At 44.5% G+C, this 19615-nt stretch overlaps 1 protein-coding gene across 1 annotated transcript in view; it reads right to left on the reverse strand.

Annotated features, from left to right (window-relative positions):
* The window catches only part of CSDC2 (cold shock domain containing C2), a 39348-nt gene extending 20299 nt beyond the window's left edge, over nucleotides 1-19049 (reverse strand). The window contains exon 1 of the mRNA XM_044301690.1: nucleotides 18879-19049. The gene's annotated coding sequence lies outside the window, so the exon portion shown is untranslated. The remainder of the gene's footprint in view (nucleotides 1-18878) is intronic.
* Between the last annotated feature and the right edge of the window lie 566 nt (nucleotides 19050-19615).

The following is a 19615-nucleotide window of genomic DNA, read 5'->3' on the forward strand; positions in this document are numbered from 1 at the left end:
AAATTGCTTTACTTACTTGAAACGCTCTCAGTTAGAGTACCGGCGGGGTCCTTGCGGCAAATTCAATCTGCCTTTCTTACATTTGTATGGCATAACAAGCAACACCGTATAGCAGCTATTTAGTTTGTAAATCTGCAAAGGATAAAAGGCGGTTTGTTTGGAGATTACGTAAATCATGAAGACTGAGGAGTCTGCTCCTGACCCAGGGGTTAGCCATATATGATTCGCTACTATTATCTAATGCAGTGTAAGCAAAAACGGTGTAAGAGAGGAGTTTAATGTAGAGAGGCCGAATTTAATCCTACAGGTCAGCCATAGGTTTCTAGTGAATGTCATTGAGAGTGTTATGTCCTGGGGTGTTATGTCCGCCGGACGTCCCCAGATCAAAGCCTCTCTATTTCTGTCCATTTATTGAAGGAATTTAAGGTAGTCCAGGAGGCTAGGTGTCTGAGATGTGTGGCCTGAGAGTATAGGGCTATATCAGGCCGCCCTGAGATTTCTTCGAGGTCAGGACAGATCTAGCTATACTAGCCATAATTTATTATTATATGGCCTCATGCACAAGAAGTTATTTTGCTTCTGTGTCAGTTCCATTCTTATTGCGGATAAGATGCGGATCCATTCATTTCCGTTCCGTAGCCTCGCAAAAAAAATTATAGAACATGTCCTATTCTTGTCCGTTTTAGGCATTGTTACAATGGATCCGCCCCCCAAAAAAAGGATGGAATACGGATGTCATCCGTTTTCTTTGCGGATCCATTGTAACAATGCCTATCCTTGTCCGCAAAACGGACAATAATAGGACATGTTCTATTTTTTTTGCGGGGCTACGGAACGGACGGAACACACACACGGCGTGCTGTGCGCATTTTTTGCGGACCCATTGAAATGAATGGGTCCGCATCCTATCCACAAAAAAAAACGGAACGTACATGGAAATAAACAACGTTTGTGTGCATTTAGCCTTAGGCTAAATGCACACGACCATATGTGTTTTGCAGTCTGCGGACCCGCAAAAAAACGGATGACATCCGTATGCCATATGGTATAGGGACCCTCTTAGTTCCCCGCAGTGCGAGCATGAAGGATTAGGTATTTGACGCATGTAGTACAAGCGCACTGGGGTCAGGTATACTCTATGTATCCACTTGATTTGGATAAGCTGGTCACGGGCGCTTATAACCGATGACCGCCATACCGAACGTATTTCCTCCAGATGAGACACCTCCAATTCAGGGATATCCTCAGTCCAGCACCCAAACGAATGCTGGAGCGGAGAGTCCTGCATCTTCACAATCTCCTCATAAAAGGAAGAAATTGGTTTATGTGGATGCAGCTGCCTGGCAATAGACTCTAGGGGGCCACATACAAGTTTTATAGATAAGGATTTGAACTGGGTCTCACAGGCATGTCTCAGCTGGAGGTAACGAGAAAAGCATGTTCAAGGTAGTTTGAACTCACTCTTGAGGCTTTCAAAAGAGCAGAATACCCCCCCCCCCATGGAAGAGTTGTGTCAGATATTTAACCCCTTTTTTAGGCCAAAATTCAAACCCTGACAACAGAAGGAGCTCTCGGAGGTGCTTATTGTGCCACAGGGGCATATATGAAGACCAAGTCTCCCCATTAGGGTCCTCAATGTGTCTCCACAAACCGCATCCATGCCGCAATCACATTAGTCATGGTTTCAGTGCAGTACAGGGCTCCTCCCCCTCTATATACCATATTTGCCAGAGCCTCATATGAGCCCACTAGTGCTGCTTCAAGGACCACCGCTGGGTTGTTTGCATCCGCTCTGATCCACCAAGTCGCATACATCAGCTGAGTTGCGATATAATAAACATACACGTCTGGCATTCGCAATCCCCCTTGTGTATACAGAGCTTTTAGGGCTGTCCTAGCCAATCTAGGGGATTGGTGTTTCCACAGGAAGGGCTAGGGGATTCGAAGTGCGACTTAGGAATTTTAACTGGAGCCACCCTGTACATATAGAGAAGCTTCGGCAACAGTACCATTTTGACAATATCTATTCTACCCACCAAGGTCAAAGGTAGGTTCTCCCGCGCTTCTATTTTATGCGCAATGTATTCCATTGTAGGTATTATGTTCAGCTGATAAAACTGCCTCGGGTCCCTATAAATTTGAATTCCCAAGTAAGGAAAACGTTCCACCACTTTCAAGGGCGGATATATCTGAACTATCCTCCACATCCACTAAGCACAAACTAGACTTATCCCAGTTTACCTGGAGGTCCGAATATCTCCCATACCCATCTACCGTGTCCAGAAGTGCCTCCAGAGAAGGGCCGGTGTCCGCCAAGTACACTAACATATCGTCCGCATATAGCAATAATTTTTCTTGTATTCCTGCTATCATCCATCCCTCTATCAGTAAACTATTATTAATCAGTTGGGTAAGAGGTTCCATAATGAGGGCAAACAACAGCGGCGAGAAAGGGCAGCCCTGCCTGGTGCCTCTATGTAGACTAAAAGGTCGGGACAGACAACCATTTACCATTACTCGGGCCCTGGGGGTCTGGTGCAGAAATTGGACCCATCTGATAAAAGACCGGGGGAAACGCAAGCAGTGTAGCGTCTTTCAAATAAAATGCCACTCCAGAAAGTCGAAGGCTTTCTCATTATCGAGAGAAGCCAACGCTCGCCCCCCTGCATTATCGTGTCTGACCTTTAAATTAGTAAACCACCTCCTAAGGCTAGTTTCACACTAGCGTTCGGCTGTCCGCTCGTGAGCTCCGTTTGAAGGGGCTCACGAGCGGACCCGAACGCTTCCGTCCAGCCCTGATGCAGTCTGAATGGATGCGGATCCACTCAGACTGCATCAGTCTGGCGGCGTTCAGCCTCCGCTCCGCTCAGCAGGCGGACACCTGAACGCTGCTTGCAGCGTTCGGGTGTCCGCCTGGCCGTGCGGAGGCGTGCGGATCCGTTCAGACTTACAATGTAAGTCAATGGGGACGGATCCGTTTGAAGATGCCACAATATGGCTCAAGCTCAGGCTAATTTCACACTTAGCTTTTTTTTGCCAATATAATGCAGACAGATCCGTTCTGAACGGAGCCTCCGTCTGCATTATTATGATCGGATCCGTTCAGAACGGATCCGATCGAACGCTAGTGTGAAAGTAGCCTAAGGTTGATATCAGTTGTCTTGCATGGCATGAAGCCAGATTGGTCTGGGTCTATAATCGATAATAAGACTTCTCTGAGGCGTTTGGCCAAAATCTTAGCTAAAATTTTGGTATCCGTGTTTAGAAGAGAAAATCGGTCTATAAGAGCTGCACTGGTCCGGGGGCTTCCCCGGTTTGTTAATTACCACGATAGTCGCTTCCATAAAAGATGAGAGCAGCCTATCGGCCTCAAAAGCATTTTCAAAAAGCTTGACCAGTCATGCACAGTGCAGATCTATGTCTAGCTTGTACCACTTTAACGGAAAGCCGTCCGGACCAGGCAATTTCCCAACCGACATGCTCTTAATTGCCACTTTAGCTTCCCCTACATCTGTAACATCCCAGAGTTATGTTACAAAACTCTTTTACCCCGCTACAGCCTGTTAAGTGTATGGATATTGTCATCTTGTATAATTTAACATTGCATCCTTCATAATGTGCATTTTCTAGGCCTGTATCATGTATTTGCTGTAGTTTTCTATGTACACCAGCAGGTCGCAGCAATGTTTAGCAAGGCCTTAGACAGTTCAGTGTTTCTAAACTGGAATAGTTTATTCCAGTTTAGCTCCCCATCTATGAGCAGAAGTGGGCTGGCTCATATCCTGTATCATGGGGAGGAAAGGAAGTTAAGTTTAGTGTACCAGCTACCCCTGCTAGGGGAAGGCTGTGTTGGTAGGAGCTCCCAGTTCTAGGGATCCCAACCCAGGATCATACCTCGGCTGAGGCCAAAGATCTCCATTCCCAGTCTGAGCCCTTCAGCCTCAACTGGTTGACAAGCAAGCAGCCACCTCCAGTCCTCCAAGAAGAGCCATTGTCACGGATGGTGTTGCAGAAAACTAGAAGACAACAAACGAAGATCTGACTGATTTGATCCCAAACTAAGGAACATAAGGGTGAGCCCTGTAAAAGCCCTAGCACTCTCCCTGACTTCTCAGCCCATGCAAAGATCTCTATGATAGATAATTGCATGCCCTCGTGCCTCGACTGTATGACACCTGAACACCCTATAATAGTGAAGGGACACGACCACTTGCTCCCTACACTTAATACGGAGGGAGTCAGGGTCACCCAGGATCAAGCAAACAGGAAAACACAAATAAATGAACAGACTTATCTGTAGAAGCATCAGTTGTAGCATCTAGCATGCACACACTCCAGGAAGTTGTATAAACCGCAAAGTGATGCAGTATGGGAGGGGATTTAAAGGGATGCAATCAGTGCAACTGGATGACAGCTGATAGAGGGAAACGAGATGACAAAACGAAAGCAAAACAAAAGAACCTCAAGCAGGAGGTTCTGAAGAACGTCTGTCAGAGCTTCTCAGATGCCTGGCCATTCCCTGTGAGCATAATTGTGAGTAACCATCCAGAGACCAGGAAAAGCCAAATTCCTCCTCAGCTAGTCAGTCCCATACCAAGCAGAAGATAGATAAAGCAGAAGATAGATTCCTGCCACATATTACAGACCCATAAGCAGATGACTAATCCTGCAGAGAGAGATATTGATATTGATATTGATCCCTGCCATACATTGCCAAATACCTGCTGGGACCTAAAAGACTAATGCTGTATCTCATATGGATTTATGCTGCCTTCAGTAAAGACAAGTTGAATTATATTTCAAGTCTGGATCTGATTCATTCCTCAATTACTCCTACTAGCAACACTCATTTATTGCAAGTGAGCCAGGATCCAGGAGTCCAGCCGTACCCAGGTAGGAGACACCGTTGACACTATACCTACTACACAGAGACATTACCCCACTCTGGCATTCCTCACCTGGTACGTGAGTTGCAACACCTTAATGGGCCCTGAGACTGTAACCTGCGTACGCTGCAATTGGCGTCACGAACAAAAACTCTTAACTATCATTTACACCTGACCCAGTCAGTGCATATTATTGCGCCAGTGTGCATTAGTCCAATCCGGCTTACTGCTTATCCACAGGGCCATCCAAATAACTCCTATCTATCTGGGAACGCTCACAGATCTCTCCCGGTCTAACTACCCGAGACCCATCTACACAAGTAATGTGAGGGACCACAGTCTGAGGCGTTTCAGTTCTGGACAAAAACGCCAAAGCTCGACCATTCTTGTCCTCATCCGAGAAAACCACCTTTAATCCTTTATAGTTCTTAGACTGAAGGTGAGACATCTTTCCATCCAGGGATGCACAAACTTTCCATCCAGGGATGCACAAACTTTTCTTTTGCGCCTCACCCACTAGAAACACTCATGACACAAAAAAAACAGACATGAAGATGTGGTGTAGTTGGCACTCTGCTGCAAATTCTTAAGGTATCCTACAGTCTCTGGTAATTCACATCTCATGGGCCAGACATACAATATATCCTTATCGGGGTACCATCCAAGTATCTTGCATTTGCTTGTGATGTTCCAGTTTCTCTCTGGTTGTGATAAATTTCAAGCATGACCTTTAGCAGTCTGTAACCTTAGTATACCAGTATAAATAACCCTTGATCCACATAATCTTACTGCATGTAATATGATGTAAACAGACAACTGACATTGTGATTTTGCTGCCAATTTGTAGCACAGGGTAGAGACGGAAGAATACCATCAATGCTCTACCCTCACACCTCGGACACTTAAAGCAGCCATCCGCAGGGGATGATGCTGCATGCTCCACTCACCACCCTACACACACCCTCCTGCCTGTGCGGGTGCTCCCTGCAGGTTACACAAAAACAGGAAAAGACTTTATAGGGACAAACATGATAACAAACATAAGCAGTAATGATTGCTGCATGTAAATACAGCTATGAGCAGGCAACGATTGGGAAAGAACGTCTTCATGTATGTGCACATATATAGAATTAAAGGAGTTTTCAGAAATAAAATAAAAAAAGCAAAAAAGCACATTGCTGAATAAAATAAAATCAAAAAGTACTCCCCTTTAAATGTTCTGCTTCAGTCCCAGTCTCGCTGGGCCCTGCTGGTACGTCAGCAATGACATCACATGAACCAATCTTACATGAACAATAAATGGCCACTGCAGGCCCAGTGCAATCAGAGTGGCAGAGACCAATGGTGGGACATTTAAGTGTCCTTTTATTAATCATATGCAGCCCCTGTTCTGTGTCAAGTTTTAAAAAATCTTGCAAAAAACTTTAAAAGGGTTTTCCTAAACTTTTAGTGATACCTGTTAAGAAATCCACCTGCTCCCAGTCTGTTTCAGCTCTGTGGCTCTCTTTATTGGACTTCCGGTCTCTGGACAGGAACTGGAAGTCCATTGAAGAGACTCTTGGAGCCACAGAGCCTAACCAGAGCGGAGGAGCAGGTAAGTATGACTTTCTTCACACTTCACACAGTACTGGCATGCTGGCTTATAGCGGGGAATGGAATTAAAATAAAAATCTTTAACAACTCCTTTAAGTTTTAAAGGGGCTGTCCGAGCTACAGATATTGATGCTCTATCCTCAGGACGTGTCCATTAACTTAAATGCTGCAATTACACTGCACCGCCACTACAAAGTAGACAGCGCACCATAAACATTGCAGGAGCATCGCAGCCCCTTCAAACAGCTGACTGGAGGGGACCCTGGGAGTGCTATGACCACTGATCTAATACTGATGATTTGCCCTAAGGATAGGTCATCAATATCTGTAGTCCGGACAACCCCTTTAAATGTATGCCTTTGTACATACACAGAGGTCTTGCAGGTTTTATTTGCATACTGTCAATACCTTCTGGCAATGCACATATCACACTGTGGCTTATACATAAAAGGCAGATGTGTGAACACATAAGCTGCAGATCTTAGGCAAGTTCTCACATGCCGGTTATTTTGCAATAGTGTTTGCTCTTCAAAATGCTACAAGCATCCTTTGTGAGATCCGAGAGTCAAAAATTATTTAAAAACTCCAATAATATAATTCCAGTTTCCCATAGTCAATCAAGAAGGAGAGGGAAGGGTTGGCAGAGGAAGTAGGAGGAGCAAGGGTGCACAGAGTGGCTTGGGCCTACCCTCAGTGCACTTAAAGGGAATTGGTCACCAGATTGTGCTTATGCAGCATATGGCACATTGCTGCTCGGCACATTACACAGTTTTAATTTAGTTTTCTTAAAATTAACCATAAAGCTTTTTTGCTTAGATAGTATTTTGTCCTAACCTGATGTCATTGTAGTAGCAGGAGTCAAAGGGGTGTATAACTGGAATCCCCGAGTCATGAAGTCAGTGCTTTGACGTTGTAATAAGGCTACTGAACCTTGATGCAGAGCTGATCTGGGTCTGCTAAGACCAAGCAGCTTGTGCACATACATGGCCCCTAGCAATCATATGGTGACTAGGATCGAAGCAGGAAAAGGCAGCTTCTTGATCATTGAAAGTGTGTATACAGCGATGGAGGCAGGGAGAGTTAAAAAATGTCCCTGCATTCTCTAAAGGGGCTGACTAGAAATGAATGCGCCACTACCCTTGACAAATCAAGATTGCTTTCTCAGACAAGGCCCGGAAGATGTTCCATCCGTTTCCTACAGTGTCTCTGTATATAATATAATTTTATAGTACTGTTAAGGGGGCCCTGACGATAAAATCTTTTAGTCCTCGTCCTGTATGGGCCCTTTCTGAGGCACCACCGATCATGACTTCTGGGCAGCAGATCGTATGGTCTAAACAGCGATCTGCTGCTCACAAACCATGATTCTCTATGAAGACAAGGGATCGCAATAGCGATCCCTCGTCCTCATACTGTGAAGGAGATCACTGCATGTAAATGCATCCGTCTTCTTCACTGAGCGGGCAGCTGACTGTTGGGAAGTAAGCGTTCCATCAGACTATCTAAACCCGCAAATGGCATTAATCATGTAGAGAAAGTTAATAAAAGCCACTTACTAATGTATTGTTATTATCCATATCGCTTTCTTTGCTGGCTGGATTCATTTTTCTATCACATCATATACTGCTTGTATCCATCGTTACGACCACCCTGCAATCCATTAGCGGTGGTCGTGTTTGCACACTATAGAAAAGAGCACCAGCCTATGAGAGCTCCCACAGTACCAGCCACCAGACTGGCCATCACTTTTTTCTACAGTGTGCAAGCATGGCTACTGCTGATGGATTGCAGGGTGGTCGTAACCATGGAAACAAGCAGTGTATAATGTAATGAAAAAATGAATCGTGCCAGCAAAGGAAGCAATATGGATAATAATACATTAGTAAGGGGATTGTATTACCTTTCTCTACATGATAAATGCCACTTGCTGTAGTGAGACAACCCCTTTAAGTCAGAAAGAACTATGTGCAGATACAGATCAGCCCCACTATTAGTTATCTTGTTACAATGGCATCTGTCAAGAGGTTGAATATATTAGGCAGCAACTGAAAAGTCAGTTCTTGAGGATGATGTGTTAAAAACAGGAAAAATGGGCAAATGTAATGATCTGAGTGACATTGACAAGGCCAACTTATGATGGCTAGATAACTGAGCCAGAGCATCTCCACAATGGCAGGTTCCGTCCAGTGTTCCTGGTATGCAGTGGTTAGTGCCTACCAAAAGGGTTGGAAAGACAATCAGTGAACCGACAACAGGGTCACGATGTGTATGAGGAGCAAAGACTAGCCTGTCTCGTCTGCTCCCACAGAAAGACTACTGCAGTCAATAAAAAAGTGAATGTTGCCTATAGGTGCCCGAACACAGAATGGACCACAGTTTTCCATGTACGACTACTATGGACACATGAGCATTAGAAATGGATCATGTAGCAATGGAAGAAGATGACCTGGTCTGATTAATAATCTGGATAGCCAAGCGTGAATGTTGTTTATTTAGGCAAGCTGGAGGAGAACGTGACAACGAGTTGAAGGTGGCCTCCAAATTCCCCAGACCTCAATTTGTGCAGTGTCTGTGAGATGTGCTAGAAAAACAAGTTCAATCCATGGTGCCCCACCTCACACAATTCTGGTGCCAGATACTCTACAGTACATGCCTTTATAGGTAACATTATTTTGATTGCATGAGAGGGACAAACTGTATATATTATTAGCCAAGTGGTTTTACTGCACCGGATGATCAGTGACCTGATGGCATAAAGCTTGTGCTATAATCACTCATTTTTGTTTAAATCCTAGGATTTGTGTATGAGCACTATATATCATCAACATATGTTCTACATATCATCATGCAGGGGATATACCTATTATCTAGTGGGCACTATACTCAGCACTGCAAGTGTTTTAGTCAAATTGTAAATAGCAAGCTAATTATGTTAATCATCTGTCCTTCAAACATAGTGCAGAGCATTACAGGGGTTATCCCATGACTAATTAAAAAAAGGAAAATCAGACATCATGTAGTACATGCCCTTCTCTTTCTATCAAAGCTAGAACCAGCCCTGTACCTCACATGGATCCAGAGATCTCTCATTGCATCATTCATTGCTCTGCGAGATTTATATCAAGCTGATAGCTCAGGAGGCGTGTCCTTTCTGATGCAGCTAAGGGGCGTGTCTCAGCTCTCCCTATCACAGCTCAGGAGGCAGTTGAAGGATAAAACTGAGCATGTGCGTCCATTTCAGTGAGCAGGACAAAGAACTAAGAAAAAGCAAACAGCATGTGCCGCTATACAGAAAGCTAGAACTCAGTGGCTATGCAAAATTTTTAATTACATGCAATTCCAAAAGTGTTAAGAACCAGGTGCTGGTTTGAAAACTGTAGATTTCTTTGGGGGAAAACTCCTTTAAAATGAATATGGCTGTGCCACATTTTTATACAGTGTTCTTTCAGAACAGTAGTCTATGAGACAGAAATGGCTAAACCAAAATATATAAAAGAGGGGCATGCTTTTTTTATTACAACACAGACCCTATATTATTGCTTGGGCCTGAATGACATCATAGACTCTATATTAATGCTTTGATCTGGTTTAACCCCTTCTACCCCGGACCAGTTTTCGCTCTTCTGCCCAGGCCATTTTTTGCAAATCTGACATGTGTCACTTTGTGTGGTAATAGCTTTAGAACACTTTTACTTATCCAAGCCATTCTGAGGCTACTTTCACACTTGCGTTCAGAGCGGATCCGTCTGAGACGGATCCGCTCATATAATGCAGACGGTGGCTCCGTTCAGTATGGATCCGTCTGCATTATATTGTTAAAAAATTTCTAAGTGTGAAAGTAGCCTGAGCGGATCCGACCAGACTTTCAATGTAAAGTCAATGGGGGACGGATCCGTTTGAAGATTGAGCCATAGTGTGTCATCTTCAAACGGATCCGTCCCCATTGACTTACATTGTAAGTCTGGACGGATCCGCACGCCTCCGCACGGCCAGGCGGACACCCGAACGCTGCAAGCACCGTTCGGGTGTCCGCCTGCTGAGCGGAGCGGAGGCTGAACGCTGCCAGACTGATGCATTCTGAGCGGATCCGCGTCCACTCAGAATGCATTAGTGCTGGAGGGATGCGTTCGGGGCCGCTTGTGAGAGCCTTCAAACGGAACTCACAAGCGGACACCTGAACGCTAGTGTGAAAGTAGCCTGAGACTGTTTTCTCGTGACACATTGTACTTTATGATAGTCATAAATCTGAGTCAATATATTTCACCTTTATTTGTGAAGAAAATCCCAAATTTCAATTTCTCAACTTTTATAATAGATAGTGATACTTCATAGATTATTTAGTACTTTACATTTCCCATATGTGTACTTAATGTTTGGATCATTTTGAAAATTACATTTTATTTTTTGTGGATGTTAGAAGGCTTAGAAGTTTAGAAACAAAAAACTTGAAATTTTTAAGAAAATGTCCAAACCCCACTTTTTAAGGACCAGTTCAGGTCTGAAGTCACTTTGAGGGCCTTAAATAATAGAAACCACCCAAAACATTACCCTATTTTAGAAACTACACCCCTCAAGGTATTCAAAACTGATTTTGCTAACGTTGTTAACCCTTTAGGTGTTCCACAAGAATTAATGGAAAATGGAGATTAAATTTCAGAATTTCACGTTTTTGGCAGATTTTACATTTTAATCTATTTTTTCCAGTAACAAAGCAAGGGTTAACAGCCAAACAAAACTCAATATGTATTACCCTGATTCTGCGGTTTGCAGAAACACCCCACCCCACATGTGGTCGTGAACTGCTGTATGGCCACACGGCAGGGTGCAGAAGGAAAGGAACACCATACTGGTTTTTCGATGCCATGTCCCATTTAAAGCCCCCCTGATGCACCCTTACAGTAGAAACTCAGAAAAGGGACCACATTTTGGAAACTACGGGATATGGTGCCAGTTTTATTGGTACTATTTTGGGGTTCTTATGATTTTTAATTGCTCTATATTATTTTTTTGTGATGCAAGGTAACCAAAAAATGGATGTTCTGGCACCGGTTTTATTTTGTATGTTTTACAAAATTCATCTGACAGGGTAGATCATGTGCTATTTTTATATAGCAGCTTGTTACGAATGCATTGATATCAAATATGCCTACTTTCTATGTTTGTTTCAGTTTTACATAATAAAGCACTTTAGAAAAAAAATTGTGTCTCCATTTTCTGAACACCCTATTTTTTTTATTATTTTCCTGCCGATCATCTTGTGCAGGGGCTCGTTTTTTTGCAGGAAGAGTTGACGTTTTTATTGGTACCATTTTTGGGTACATATAATTTTTTGATCATTCATTATTACACTTTATGGGGCAAGGTGACCAAAAAATTGGTTGTTTTGATGCAGTTTTTATTTATTTAATTTTACAGAGTCTAAGTCATGTGACTTTTTTTTAAAGAGCAGATCGTTACAGACGTGGCAATACCTCATATATCTACTATTTCTTATTTATTAAAGTTTTACACAATAATTATGTTTTAGTGTCTCCATAGTCTGAGAGCCACAGCTTTTTTATTTTTATTTATTTTTTGACCGATTGTCTTAGGTAAGGTCTAATTTTTTGCGGGATGAGGTGACTATTGACTATATGAGGTGACTATTTTGGGGGTATATGAGTTTTTGATCGCTTGGTGTTGCAATTTTTGTGATGTAAGGTGGCTCTTTTTTTACAGTTTTTTTTTTTTTTTTACGGTGTTCATCTGAGGGGTTAGGTCATGTGATATTTTTATAGAGCAAGTTGTTACAGACGCGAAGATACCTAATATGTCTACTTGTTTATTTATTTCACTTTAGCACAATAATAGCAGTTTTGAAGCAAAAAAATGTATCATATTTTAGTTTCTCCATTGTCTGAGAGTGATAGCTTTTTTATTTTTTGACCGATTGTCTTAGGTAGAGTATCATTTTTTGCGGGATGAGGTGACGGTTTGATTGGTACTATTTTGGGGAATACAACTTTTTGATCGCTTGCTGTTGCAATTTTTGTGATGTAAGGTGACAAAAATGGCTTTTTTTTACACAGGTTTCATTTTTATTTTTTAAGGTGTTCACGGGTTAGGTCATGTGATATTATTATAGAGCTGTTTGTTACGGATGTGGCGATACCTAATATGTATATATATATTTTTTTTATGTATTTCACTTTAGCACAGTTTTTATTTTTTTATGGTGTTTATCGGACAGGGTGGATCATGTGATATATTTATAGAGTCGGTCATTACGGACGCGGAGATACCTAATATGTGTGGGGGGGTTTTCAGTTTTTTATTATAAAATAAGGGGAAAGGGGCATTTTTTTCTTTTTTTACTTAAAAACTTTATAAATTTTATTAAGAACATTTTTTTTTACTTTATTTTCTTTACTTTATTTCTGATGTTCACTTTTGGGGGTCTGATCCCCTCTGTAATGCATTACAATATATCTGTATTGTAATGCATTGCCTGTTTGTGTACTACAGTGAGTAGTACACTAACCGGTTGCCTAGGAGACCCAGCCTTAGGCTGGATCTCCTAGGCACCCGTAGAAAGCAGGTCCCGATGCCGTGCAAGGAATTGGGCATCCTCTGCACAGCATCGAGCTGCATTCTGACACATCGAGTCCCCACCACAGCAGCATGGGGACTCGATGCACTCCCTCACCCGACACAAACTACTTCTATGTCACGGTCAGCGCAGACCACAGCATAGAAGGGGTTAATCCGCTGACATTGGCTTTCACAGCGATGCAGGCGGAAACAGCAGAGGCTCGTCTACCAGGGACTGCCAGGCCTCTGCAGTGATCGGGCATGCACCGCTCCGGTGCCCGCCTGATCACCATGACAGACTATTACGCCAAATTGCGGGAATGCAGTGGCTTCCATAACGTAATAGTACGTCATGTGGGGTTAAAGCATAGACCCCATGTTATTTTGTAGGCTTGGATGTCAGCATTGGACCCTATATTATTGTTTAGGAATAGATTACTACTGTGGGGATTCGCTCTGGTCGGCAGGTTAGCGGACGCAGTATAGAGGACTAGGTTGTAAATCACTCTTCAGTGTTTATTCACACTTATAACACAACAGTCACTTTTCAGGCTTGGTGCTTGTTCACACACAGAAAAACTAAATAAAGTTCACCTGGTATCCTGGGTGTCAGTTCACACCCGGCTAAATGCACAGCCTCAGAAAGTCCACTTGCAGGTTTTAAGGCGGTCTGTTCGCCTGACACACGGTCTTCAGACCTCAGCACAGAGATCTCCAGAGCTCCACTGTCAGAGGGAGGAAATACACCCCACCTGACAGTGCTGGCTGTTTTTTATAAGCCTGACAAGACCCGGCCTGGAACGTGGGGAGTAGTCACCCACCCAGCACTTTGACTGCTCCCAGTAAAAGCCATCCCGGATCAGCTATTTACAGTACAACCATACTAAATAGCAAAGTGTCAATCAGCATTAGCTGTCGCTGACACATGAAAATGCCGACTCTTACTTCACCGAGGCCAGAAACCTCGGTGACACATACCTACCATCAATGACGACCCTTTGTACCTTCCTACATTACATAGACCCTATAGTATTGCATAGGTCTGGATGACAACATAGACCCTGTATTATTCTTAGGCCTGGATGACAACATAGACCCTATATTATTGTTTAGGCATGGATTACATATCAGACCCTATATCAGTGATGGCGAACCTATGGCACGTGTGCTAGAGGCGGCACTCAGAGCCCTCTCTGTGGGCACCTGCACCCTGGAAAAAGTCTGTGGTGTACCAATATGCCCTAGACTTTACCAGCCATTCATCAGCGCTGGGCGCGCTATGAACAGCACGGACAGCACCTTGAATGTAGGCAGGTCATTATACTTAAATGATAAAGTACAAGGAAAATATACTATACTGGACTGGAGTATTCAGGATAAATTGCCGTGTTGGCACTTTGCGATAAATAAGTGGGTTTTGGGCTGCAGTTTGGGCACCCGGTCTCGAACAGGTTCGCCATCACTGCCCTATATTATTGATTAGGCGCGGATTACAGCATAGACCTTATATTATTGCTTAGGCCTGAATTACTGCATATACCCTATATTAATGCTTAGGCCTGGATTACAGCATATACCCTATATTATTGCTTAGGCCTGGATTACTGCATTGATCCTATATTATTTATTAGCCCTGGATTACAGCACAGACTACATAATATTGCTTAGGTCTGTGTTACTGCATTAACCCTATATTATTCTTTAGGCCTGGATTGCTCCATAGACCCTATATTATTGCTTAGGCGTGATAACTACATAGACCCTATATTATTGCTTAGGCTTGGGTTACTGCATAGACCCTGTTATTGCTTAGGACTGGTTTACATCCTAGACCCTATATTATTGCTTAGGACTGGATTACAGCATAGACCCTATATTATTGATTACACCTGGATTACTCTATAGACCCTATATTATTGCTTTGGCCTGGATTACATCAAAGACTCTACATCATTGTTTAGGTTTAGATTACTGCATATACTCTATATTATTGTTTAGGCCTGGATTACAGCATATACCCTATATCAGTGATGCCCAACCTACGGCCCGCAGGCTAAATGCGGCCAGCGAAGCCGTGTCATGCGGCCCGCACAGTGAATGTACTTTATCAGTGCAGGGTGCGCTGCGAACGGCACTGGCAGCAAAGCGATGCTGCCTGTGCCTGCAACCTCCCCGCCCAGCGCCGCCTCCTAGCTAATTTATTCACTGCACTTGCCTTTGTGAAATTGAAGAGAAGCGCCGTAATCTCGTACGGGCGCACTGGCAGAGGCATCGAAGTGCGCATGCACCGTCTTCCTGGCCTCTGCCAGTGCGCCTGTGCGAAATTACGGCGCTTCTCTTCAATTTCACAGAGGCAAGTGCAGTGAATAAATTAGCTAGGAAGCGGCTCTGGGTGGGGGGGATATCTGTGGATGACACTGAGGGGGGATATCTGTGGATGACACTGAGGGGGGATATCTCTGGGTGACACTGAGGGGGGATATCTGTGGATGACACTGAGGGGGGGATATCTGTGGATGACACTGAGGGGGGGATATCTGTGGATGACACTGAGGGGGGGATATCTGTGGATGACACTGAGGGGGGATATCTGTGGATGACACTGAGGGGGGATATCTGTGGATGACACTGAGGGGGGGATATCTGTGGATGACACTGAAGGGGGTGTATCTTTGGATGACACTGAGGGGGGGGTGTATCTGTGGATGACACTGAGGGGGGATATCTGTGGATGACACTGAAGGGGGATATCTGTGGATGACACTGAGGGGGGGATATCTGTGAATGAAACTGAGGGGGGGATATCTGTGGATGACACTGAGGGGGGATATCTGTTGATGACACTGAGAGGGGGTGTATCTGTGGATGACACTGAGGGGGGTGTATCTGTGGATGACACTGAGGGGGGGTTATCTGTGGATGACACTGAGGGGGGGTTATCTGTGGATGACACTGAGGGGGGGTTATCTGTGGATGACACTGAGGGGGGGTTATCTGTGGATGACACTGAGGGGGGTTATCTGTGGATGACACTGAGGGGGGGTTATCTGTGGATGACACTGAGGGGGGGATCTGTGGATGACACTGAGGGGGGGGATCTGTGGATGACACTGAGGGGGGGATCTGTGGATGACACTGAGGGGGTTACCTGTGGATGACACCGAGGGGGGGGGGGGTCTGTGGATGACACCGAGGGGGGGGGGGTCTGTGGATGACACCGAGGGGGGATCTGTGGATGGCACTGAGGGGAGGATCTGTGGATGACACTGAGGGGGGGATCTGTGGATGACACTGAGGGGGGGATCTGTGGATGACACTGAGGGGGGAATCTGTGGATGACACTGAGGGGGGGGTCTGTGGATTACACTGAGGGGGGTTTGTGGATGACACTGAGGGGGATCTGTGGATGACGCTGAGGGGGAGGATCTGTGGATGACACTGAGGGGGGATCTGAGGATGACACTGAAGGGGATCTGTGGATGACACTGAGGGGGATCTGTGGATGACACTGAGTGGGGATCTGTGGATGACACTGAGTGGGGATCTGTGGATGACACTGAGGGGAGATCTGTGGATGACACTGAGGGAGATCTAGGGAGGGGTGTGGGGATGTTGGGGTAGGAGCTCTGGAAGGGTAGGAGGTCCGATGTGGGGTTGGGAGATCCGGGAGGGGGGGCCCATACATTTTTTTGCTATGGGGCCCAGTCATTTCTAGCTACGCCCCTGATTGGTAAGATTGGGCAGGCACTGGAGCGATAGAGCACCCTGCTGTAGGAGAAGCCGGCGGGAGATGAAAGGAGGAGGGGCCAGCTCCTGGTGGTGTTGGGCACATGGCGCAAGCATGGCGGTGGAGGATCTGACTGAAGCCTAAAGACCAGACATCAAGGTAGACCTGCTGAAGAAGGTGACAGCGCAGTATGTGATGTATACATGTGTGTAATGTATGTAGTGCAGTGTGTGATCAGTGATACTGCACTACATAGATTACACACATGTATACATCACATGCCCCCTCACAGTAATAATGCCAAGATATGTGCCCTCTTCACAGACATAATGCTCACACATGTCCCCTCACAGTAATAATGCCAAGATATGTGCCCTCTTCACAGTAGTAATGTTCACTCGTGCCCCCTCACAGTAGTTATGCCCTGATATGTGCCCTCTTCACAGTGGTTATGCCCTGATATGTGCCCTCCTCGCAGTAGTTATACCCTGATATGTGCCCCCTTACAGTAGTTATGCCCTGATATGTGCCCCCTCACAGTAGTTATGCCCAGATATGTGCCCCCTCACAGTAGTTATGCCCAGATATGTGCCCTCTTCACAGTAGTTATGCCCTGATATGTGTCCTGCTCACAGTAGTTATGCCCTGATATGTGCCCCCTGACAGTAGTTATGCCCTGATATGTGCCCCCTCACAGTAGTTATGCCAGATAAGTGCCCTCTTTACAGTAGTAATGCTCACACGTGCCCCCTCACAGCGTTTGCATTTCTTTCTGGCAAAGCTACCTGGATCCGGCCCACAAAAGTTATACCAAGTCTAATCCGGCCCTCAGACGAAAAATGGTTGGGCACCACTGCCCTATATTATTGCTTAGCCCTGGATTACTGCATAGAGCCTATATTATTTCTTAGGTCTGGATTACAGCATAGACCCTACAGTATTGCTTAGACCTGGATTACAATATTTGCCCTATATTATTGCTTAGGCCTGTGATTTGGTTCATTTTAGAAATGAGTCACTTGTTCCCTCTGAGTTCTGTTTACACCTCTCCATTCGGCAGGACCAAGCCATTATCTGTGCTGGGCACCGGATAAACTGCCAGCCATTTAATAAGTATTGTTAAGAGCCGCTCTGGAACAGGCTGCCTGCTTTGATTATTAGGACTGTCCCTGGGGGTTTTATTGTAAGGATTTGTCACCAGATTATACTGTATTTAACGCCCTATTGTACAGATGTCTAGATCTTCTTTGTGCCTCATTTCAGCAGGTGCATGCTACATTTCAATGAAGAATATATATTTTATATAGGAGGTATACAAGAGCTATAGTGAACCAACAGTATTTTCCAGAGCCACACAAGGCAGCTAAAAAGGCAACACGGCTGCAAGGAGCCTCTGATCTGCTGGGATTGAGACACATGAAGACATCCACCCTTATGTGGCCTGCAGGAAGAAACAAAATCTTCTTTCAGAAGGCAGAACAAACCTGTCCCAGTCTCCATGGGTCTATGGACTGAGCAATTACTATTTTTTTTAGAATGATTGACGTATATTTGCTAAAGCCCTTTATTTTAGGGTGTGTTTAGCCTGATAAACAACATGTTACAGTCTTGTCATATTGCTGTGGTGGATCTTCATTTATCTCCAGGAGTCCTGCTATTTTATGACTAGCTCCTGTGTGTAGCTAACCATACACTGCACTGCAAATGTAAAGACCACAGTATAAGACGGGGGCATTTGGGAATGGCCATGTTTTCCAAATATTCCATTTTTGGACATATGTGATCATGTCGGAGGATGTTTCATTGCGGGCAGTGGGTGTCATACAGATGGGATTCCGATACATACGACATGCACAAATATCAGCAAAATATATCTTTGACATGATTGCAAAAATGTTTATGATAATTCAGTGGTTGGAAAAAGAGATTTACATGAAATAGCACTGGCAGTGTAAATACAATAACCCTGCATGCACGCTACATGGGAGAAAACGGCACAGGAATGAATGATCCCTCCATTGCTACATATCTTGACACCCTTTGCATACCACTGCTAACTGGGATGATAAGAACATATGATGGCTTTAAAGGGTCCTTCTTACCTTGTCTTCCCCCACTTCCAGATGACAGGCTCAGCTCATTCAGGTCTCCTCCTCCCAAAACAGATATGAGCACTGTATGTATGTCCGCCCTAGTCCTCACCTTCCAGAGACACTTAAAGGGCACCGTTCTCCTAGATCCAAATCTTCCTTGTTATTTTGCATCTAAATTCTCCTGCACACCCCTCAGCGGTGACGTCTGTGACAGGAGGACGAGAGGGAGGTGGAGTTCCACAGGGCTGCCCCATTAAAGTCACAGCCTGAATAACAATGTGCCAGGCTGCAGTGAATGCCTAGCTAAAGCACTGCGAGGAGAATGGGGGCCATTGATGGCCTGACCTCCTGGAATTCTGTCACGTTTATATCTTTGCTTTATTCTACATGATCTTCTATTGTCAGTTGTGTTTAGTGAATCTTAGAATCCTGTACGTGTGAGAAAAAAGCATTTCATTACTGGAATTTGGACCTGTCCTGTAGTTTCTGAGGGAGGGACCCTGCAATACATACGCACATTCTTTTCTGGCCTTTATGGGGGCTGTATAAATGGGTTCACACAGAATTTTTTCCTGGAGTTTTTCTGCATTTTTGCTTTTTAGTGGCATTTTTTGCACCTGCTCCAGATGTTAGCTGAAGGTTATGTTTGTTTTTTGCTACTGTCGTTTTTGTTACTTAGGTGGCCATTTTTCAAATATAGCATGCTGTATCTTTAGGCTTTTTTGGACACTGTGTATGATAATGAC

The sequence above is a fragment of the Bufo gargarizans genome, chromosome 7, assembly GCF_014858855.1.
Source record: "Bufo gargarizans isolate SCDJY-AF-19 chromosome 7, ASM1485885v1, whole genome shotgun sequence".
Taxonomy (NCBI): domain Eukaryota; kingdom Metazoa; phylum Chordata; class Amphibia; order Anura; family Bufonidae; genus Bufo; species Bufo gargarizans.